At 38.4% G+C, this 9001-nt stretch overlaps 1 long non-coding RNA gene across 1 annotated transcript; it reads left to right on the top strand.

The window, feature by feature from the left end:
* The first annotated feature begins 4168 nt into the window (after nt 1-4168).
* Nucleotides 4169-4980, top strand: LOC122070006. Its single transcript, XR_006137627.1, has 2 exons — nt 4169-4317; nt 4442-4980. It is a non-coding gene; the product is annotated as an uncharacterized LOC122070006 (long non-coding RNA).
* Nucleotides 4981-9001: the final 4021 nt, after the last annotated feature.

Raw genomic sequence — 9001 nt, 5'->3', positions numbered from 1 at the left:
CATCCACTTACTGTATCCACTATCAGCGAAGTTGGGGGATCCGATGTAAGATATTTAAGCTTATCTCTAGCCATGATGTAAGCTATCACAACCTGAGCCCATAGAAAATAGTTGGAGCTTCCTTTGAGATTGATGGACACATTCACTGAATCAATAGAATGAGTAGTAGTAGTAGTGGTAGACTTGTTATCAGCCATAGCAACAAGTACCAATATGGGCAGTGGCAATGATCAGTAGCAAAGAAGGCAAAAAACCAAGCCCCAGGGTTTTGAAACCAACCTAAATCGATAGGAAAGAGGAGAAGCAGATTGGAGCAACATAGATACCAGTAAATTAGCAATAGGTCATACCAGATTAGGTGTAAGGTAGGGTTGCATTGATGAACCAGTAGTAGATAGACTTCGTAGTAGAAGAAAAGACCAAAAATCAGTCCAAGGTAGAAATCAAGTCTTTAGGATCCTGATGTAGCATCAACCAATAAAGTACACAGCCTTAGAGGTTCAAATATCTGAGAGATCTAAGCAATAAGGGCAAAAACTACAGTAGAAGTACCAAGCATATCCTAAGAACCAGTAGTAGCCATCAACCAAGTATAGATACAACAGTATCGATCTTAGAGAAAGCCCTAAAAATAGTCGATTTTTCCTATATGGGGGAAATTCGATAAAGAGTAGTGGTGATATTCAAATCAGCAATGGTAGACCATCAAGTAAGTAGTATAGAAGCACACCATCTGTGGACTGCACAGGGGGTTACACTAATGTATTCAATAAATTTAACACTTGCTCCACAAGTTTTGGCAACCTTCAAAATTTTTATCTGAAGGGGAATGATGATTGTAAGGGGAATGATAATTGTAATTATTGTGATAAAGGCACTAGTAGCCCACAAAGGCCCAATAAGTTGACCAAAAAACCTCAACACAAGTAGTGTGTATAAATAAAGCCGAAAATAAACCCTATCCTTTAGACCACCCATCATGCCATATTACAAGAGTCAAGATCTGTTAGAGAAGCATGATATTATGATCAAAATAGCAAATGAGTGTGCTAGAAAGCACAATCTAACAATGAAAGAGGACTCAAATTTAATTGGGCAGATCCTGGCCAAAGATCGTCTCTGTAACTGTGAGTTGTGGACCTACAGTAGCCCCCCTTAGAAAACCTCTCCTGGGCTAGCATAAAGAATCCTTTTATAGAAAATTAATAATCTTCCTATATGTCCTCTATAAACTCTTTCTCCTTACCAAGGTATGTAATTTTGGTTCTCAAAATGACATTCGGATTGATCTTCAGCGATATTGATCTGGATCACCCTGGATGAGGCTGGGTCAGACAGATTTAGTTTTTTATTATTTACTTATTTTTTTATATGTCAGTTTTTATTATCATTTTACCTTTAGATTGTACAAGTAGATTGTATTCGAACATTTAAGAATCGATATCGATCTCAACCAAAACAGATCCAATTCAAACGAAATCGATCTAAAGATTACAAACCCTACTCTCCAACTACTTAAATTATTGGTTTTTTGTTCACAAAGAAAAATGTTGGATTCTTTTTTTAAGGCAGAAAAGGTTTTGTGCATGACGGCTGTGTATGGTGCACAATCGTGTACACAACTGTTGAACAAGGAATAGGGGTCTTCGATGCACCCTCCTTTCACCCTTATCTAATGATTGTGTGCATAGTCGCAATGGTGCACAATGTCTCTCTCCTAGATAATTTATCTTTTTCTTCCTCATTCCCTCTTTCCCGATTTGCCTTTGTGATATGATCTCTTTGTTGTCTACAGGTATCCCTATGTTCCCCTTCTCTCTTTCTCTCTCTCTGAGTTTATTAATATTTTTTTTCATTCCTTTGTTAATTTTTTTTATTTTTATCTCGCACAATAATTTTAGTTATCTCTGTCTCGGTCGCACAATATTATCTCCAAATGATCAATATAGTGCGACACAATGATTTTACTAATATTTCATTGTTTTTCAATCTTTATTGGTCTCAGTTTCGTATCAATCTAGACCAACTCGTAAAACCATTGTGTTGAAACATGAATAAAATTAAAATAAAAATTATATTTTTAATTAAAAAATTAAAAGCCCTATAGGGCATGGATACTGTGATCGATAGCATAGTAACCCACCGCCATGATTTTCATTTAAATCGCAGATGCACAAATGGTAAATCAAACCTGAGACCGTGCACCTAATCCACATAATCACCAGTTCCAAACCACGGTGGGTACATAATAAATAAGAAAACACACACACACACATACACACACTCACACAATGCGTGCTGCCTCCACAAGCCGAAGCTGCCACCACTAGGCTATCCTAGTATTTGTGATACTTTAATTCTTGATCTTTAACATATCTTAGCATATTTTCGATACAATACGATACCCTTTGATACGTATCTTAATTTTTGTCAACCGATACGAAAACTGATACCAATACTTTAAACCTTGCTACAGGGTCCGATTTTTCATGTATTGATTGGTCAAGGTGACCCTATGTCTTTGATTCTTTTTATCCTACCTGAGAAATTTTTTTGCAGAGGGTTGAGAAAGCTCTTGGGGGAAAAAATTAAAAGCTCTGCAGGCTTTGAGAGGTGTAGCCTTGCTATTAGCTGATGATATATTCATTTTCATGAACGCCTCAATCAGATATGTCAGGCAGCTCATTGATTTTCTTACTTGTTATCAAGAATTCTCTGGTCAACAAATGAATATGGAGAAAAGGAAATTGGTTTTGGGCAGTATTACTCCTGACAGAAAACAAGCTATTTCTAGCATCATTTGAGTTCCTATTTCTAATTTTTCTACGAAGTACCTAGGTGTGAAAATTTTCAAGGGAAAGCAGGATCTGATGTCAACAATGGACATAATCAAAGGAAAATTGGCTGGCTGAAAAGGAAAAACATTGACTTTGCCAAGGAGAGCTCAATTGAATCGGTCTGTGGTTTTGGGCGTACCGTTCCACAGTTTTTTTGTTTATTGGTGGCCTGCTTCACTAATTTCTTTAGCTGAAGATGGATGCAAAATTTTTATGGACGGGAGATGAGGATTCCTCTAAGTCTGTTTCAGTAAAATGGGATATGGTCTGTAAGCCCAAAGGTGAGGGAGGTCTAGGAATTCGTCATCTATGTGATATAAATAAAGCTTTTCTTTGTAAGTAGGCTGGGCACATCAAGCATGGCGTCTCAGCTACTAGTAGGTTTTTCTGAGCTAGATTCATTACAAGTGATGGAGAAATGAAGAAAACATATGAATCCCTTCTATTTGGCCTGGCATAAGGAGGATTTGGAATTTTGTGGCAAGTAAAGAAAGATGGATTGTTCGATGTAAATATATATTTTTTAATTAAAATGTATGTAAACTTAACATTGAATGACTTAAACTAACTACGTATATATTAATCAGTTTAGTGATTTATTTAAATTATTTGTTAACAGTTGGTTCAATTCCATTTAAACCGTTAACTAAATTGTCTCAATTTTAAAACCAAAACATTTATTAAACAAATTCAGGCTCGGATGTAATGATTTTGATGTAAAGGACTCAATTTCATTAAGTTTGGTTTAATGTAAATGCGATCTTTTCGTGACCGATCAATGCTACCAGAGTTCGGCTTATATTCACCTTCATTAATTTCTCTCTGATGTCTCCCCTCAATCAATGTCCAATCCACGGTTTCAAGTATCTGTATTGGATCGGTTGGATTGTATCCTAGTCGGCTGGTCCATTTGGAATCAGAATTAAAATAATAAAAAAAAAAACAGAAAAATCATAAGATTGGATCGGATCGATGGTATCAGTTGATTTTTTCTCTGCTTTCTTTTAAAAGTATTAATTTTTTACTATTTTATCTCTAAGATGGTATAGATAAGATCGATCAAAGATCGGGATCGATCTCAGCCAACACCGCTCCAATACAACCGATACAGAGCCGATACTTGAAACCATGGCTGGTATTGATGCTGATACCAATCTGATACCGGAGAGCTAAATCCAAAATCCCTAGTCCAATCAAACAGAAAGCGTAGGTAAAGAGAGAAAGAGAGTGAGGAGTCCATATGAGAAAAAGTTGTTGCCGGTTTATTAGGGATAGACGCCACATGCATATCACATCAAGACTTGTTAGAGAGATAGAGAGATAGAGAGAGAGAGGGACTAAGAGATTTTGAGCTGCTGCACGTACCCCGGACTCTATTTCTACAAAGAACCCTGTCCATCTAGGGTTTTAACACCCACAGACAGCCCTTGTTCGCTCCGTTCCTTCACAACAGAGCTCCTACCTTTCCAAGTTGTAGCAGGTAGTCGCTATCTCCATTTCGGTTTCAAAATTTCTATTTTTTAAAGATTTGTTTTGGAAAATACAGAAGTCTCTGAATTCTTTTGACTTTAATTGGTAATTGAAGAAACCATTGTTTGGTTTAGTGTTGCAGTTAAATAATCTCTGAAGATGGAAGACAATCGTGGTGGGAAAGCAGAGAAGAAGAAGAAGAGGAAGAAGAACAAGAAGAAGGAGGCGAAGGATAAGGAGGAGGAAGAGGTAAAAAGATTCCGGGAGGCTACAACTGCATTTGTAGCGATAGTTTGTGAAGAACATGGCATCAACCCTGATACTCTTTTGGGAAATAGCGAAGAAGAGAAGAAAGAATATATTAAAAGGATAAAACGTCGACTGCTTCAGATTCAGATTGAGACTACTGACAAACAAAGGAACCTAACTAGTAAGAAAATGAGAACAACTCCAACTCCAACTCCAAGTCGTCCTCCACTTTGAGATTTAGTAATATGTAACTATTAATCTTAATCTTTTATTGGAGCACAACTACTCATATTTTGATGGGATAATGTAACTTTGTAGAGGAGGAGATGGAGGAAGAGTTATGATTCAATTATAGTCTATATTGGCAGCATTGCCACATTATTTGATTTATACATTCACAGTGGCATTGATTTCTTCTCTCTCATCAGTTTTTGATTTCTCTGTTTAATAAAAAAATGAGTGTGGATCAGGTTCTTAAGAAGTATTTTCATTCTAGGGTTTTTCCTTGGGTGGATTCCATCTCAGTCTCACACCAGAATGATTCTGATATGAAGGAAAAAGGGGCGATGGCGAGTGGTTGATAGGTAAGGCATAGTTGGAAAGTAACTCCTCTCCCCCATGGGGATGGGTGTGAGGGAGAGGATTCAGACTCTGTTGGAAGCAATAAAATGATAGGAAGTGTTTATCATTTACTCTTTTTTTGAGTGCTTTTAATATTGCAGGTTTTGGTTCCCTTGAAATAACATGCTATTGCGTCCATTTTCTTCTTGGGCAATCTCTTAGACTCAAGATAGGGAGAGGTAAGCAAATAGAATGCAGTGGCTTGGCTGTAAAAGAATGGTAGAATATTGAAAATAATGAAAACTCAGATGGAGGACAACAGACCACAAACCACAAACAATTGAAACCCAAATGTAGGACAAAAGATTACAAGCCATATATACAAGAGACAACGCCTAGAGAGCTTATGGAAACCATTAGTCAGTATAGAGATGATGATGTGGTGTGGGTGATTGAAAAAAGAAACACTAACCTTATCAGACCTGTCATACAATTGCATCTTATCTTTCCAACTCATTCCCATAATTGTACGTTATCTCTCCCATCAATTGCATTTTATCTCTCCAACTCATTCCCATAAATTGTACCTTATCTCTCCCATATCTATTTCTGTAATTTAGGAAGACAGTAAGCCATCTTTCCTTTCTAGTATAGCTGATTAGGTTTGACCAAGGAGAGATTTCATCTATTCTTTTGTACATAAACCGACTAATCCTCAATTGAAAGTATCAACATTTGATTACAATCTCTGCAGTTTTACATGGTATCAGAGCATATCATTTTTTAAAAATTTTTTTTTCCTCCCACCTTCATCTTCCCACTATGGTTTCCACCGCCTCTACACAGTCTTCCAGTTCCTCAAGCTCAACTACTTCCTTCACCAATGGTGTTGCAAACCCCTTCTTCTTGCATCCCTCCAACAATCCAAGGACGAATCTTGCTAGTCACCCTCCACTCATGGCTCTTCCATTTGGATTTTTGATACAGGGGCGACTGATCATGTTACATATCTTTCTCACTTACATCATAACACCCGCACTCCCTCCTCTACTTCTATTGGTATTCCCGATGGTCGGACCATTTCCATCACCAAGGCTGGTTCCATCCAACTCACACCACCATTACACTCTCCAACGTCCTATATGTTCTCTCTTTTAAGCATAATTTACTATCCATTCACCAACTTACTAATACCCTTAATGCTTTTGTAACTTTTTTTTTTCTCATTGTCTCATTCAAGATCGCTCAACGGGGAAGGAGACTGGATGGGCCCATGAGTGTGGCGGTTTTATTACCTTCAGATAGAATTGACACCGACAACCTTGGCTACTTCACCACCCACTTTTGAGCTATGGCACCGAAGGCTGGGTCACCCATCCTCTTCTACCATATCGGCATTAAAGAATACATTATCATTTTCTTCCACATCCCATCATCCACTTGTCAAATCTGTCCTGTTGCCAAACAACATAGGTTGTCTTTTCCTACAAATACAATAACAACTATTGCTCCTTGTGAAATAATACATTGCGACATTGGGGACCATACGCTCCTACCTTAACGGGTGCCCGTTATTTTTTAACCATTGTCGACGATTATTCCCTTTGTACTTGGACATTTCTCATGAAGTTCAAAAGTAAAACCTATGTTGTCATTTGCAATTTTTAGGCACACATAGCCACTCAATATAGCCGCACAATTAAAGTTCAACGAACTGATAATGGCTTGAAATTTTTTCAGGACCTATGCAATATTTTTTCAAATCTCATGGTGTTTCTCATAAGCACAACATGGTTGCCACACCCCAACAAAATGGAGTGGTTGAACACAAACACAACCATCTTCTTAATGTGGCCCGTGCTCTATAGTTTCATGCCCACTTGCCTCCTCAATTTTGGGGTGATTGCCTACTCATGGCAACCTATCTAATAAACAAATTACCCACCCCAATCCTTGCTGGCTGAACCCCTTATGAGATATTTCTACAAAAACGACCTGACTATGACCACATCCGGGTATTTGAATTTCTATGTTACACTTCTTGTGATCATCTTCATCATAACAAGTTTGGTCCTCAAGCCATCCACTGCATTTTTCTTGGTACCCAAAAGGGCAAAAGGCTTACCATCTATATGATTTCAAAAATAAAAAAATACCTACATAGTTGGGATGTTGTATTCTATGAAACTGTATTTCCATATGCCGATTCCCCCAACTCAATGCCGAAACACTCCCAATTGGTAATACCCATCTCAATACCAGAACATACTGCCGAAATGCCTACACCCTCCATTTCATCACCCACCATCGACCCACCACCACCAACCCTCAAACTGAACTACAAATTCCCAATCCTGATACTGAACCAATACCCACTTTCGCTGCACCCCCTCCACAGCCATGCCTATCCACCCAAACTTGCCAGTCATCACTGAAATTATGTGATTACTGTTGCAATCATGTGCCCCAACCTTCTTCTAAACCAACGGGCATGACTGTTTTCTCAAGTTCGCCATCTCCCCTCACCCATAGTTTATCTTATCCTTGCTTTAGTTCTGCCTATCGTGTTTTTTTTATCTATTCTAACACATGATCAGGAGCCCACTACCTTCACCATGGCTAACAAGGAAACCAAATGGAAAGATGCCATGGCTGCCTAGATCAAAGCATTAGAGCTCAATAACATATGGTCTATTACAACTTTACCTCCTGAAAAAATTTTCATTGGCTGCAAATGGGTTTATAAAATCAAAAAGAAATCAGATAGCTCAATTGAACGGTTCAAAGCACTTCTCGTCACCAAGGTTCACTCAAAAAGAGGGTACCAACTATAATGAAACCTTTGCACCAGGTTCTAAGCTTGTCACCATTCAATGCCTTCAATTGCTTCCATCTGTGGTTGGTCCTTACACCAAATGGATGTAAACAATGCTTTTTTACATGGAGACTTAGACGAAGAGGTATACATGCAAATTTGACCCGATTTTTCTAAACAAGGGGAGCATAAAGTCTGTCGCCTCCATAAGTCTTTATATAGTTTGAAACAAGCCTCCAGAAATTGGTTTTCAAAACTCTCAATTGCTCTTATTGCTGCTGGCTTTTCCCAATCAAAATCTGATTATTTCTTATTTACATCCTGTCACCCGTCCTCATTCACAGCAGTCCTCATTTATGTTGACGATGTCATCATCACCGGTGATAACCTGACTACAATCAACATCTTGAAGCGATATCTATACTCCCAATTTCAAATTAATGATTTGGGACCCTTAAAATACTTCCTCAACATTGAAGTGGCTCGGGCTAAAGCAGGTGTTGGTTTATTGGGTGGACATCCTATTGATTTTCCAATGGAAACAGATGCCAAGCTCGACCCTGATATGGGGCACTACTCTCAAACCCCATTGCCTATCGCAAATTAGTTGACTGGCTCTTATATCTTATCATCACAAGGCCCTACATCACATTTGCAGTGAACATCTTGAGCCAATATATGAGTACTCCTTGTGACCCACATTGGCAAGCTACACTGCGAGTTGTTCGATACATAAAATCTACTCTAGGAACTAGCATCCTGTTATCATCTACGAGTGCCTTACAACTCCAAGCATACTATGATACTGATTGGGAGTCGTGTTCCACCACTTGCCGATCTATCATTGGCTATTGTACATTTATTGGTGACAACCCAACCTCTTGAAAAACCAAAAAGACTACACAGTATCTAGGTCTTCCACCGAAGCAAAATATCGTGTCATGGCATCTGCCTCTTGTGAAGTTACTTGGTTGCAGGCTTTGCTTAAAGATCTTCAAATACCACCTCACCTTGTTACTCTCTACTGTGACAATCAAGCAGCCCTTCACATTGCTTCTAATCCTGTTTT

This window comes from Macadamia integrifolia, unplaced genomic scaffold, assembly GCF_013358625.1.
Source record: "Macadamia integrifolia cultivar HAES 741 unplaced genomic scaffold, SCU_Mint_v3 scaffold807, whole genome shotgun sequence".
Taxonomy (NCBI): Eukaryota; Viridiplantae; Streptophyta; class Magnoliopsida; order Proteales; family Proteaceae; genus Macadamia; species Macadamia integrifolia.
The sequence above is the reverse complement of the archived record's forward strand: the minus strand, read 5'-3'. Positions and strand labels throughout refer to the sequence as shown.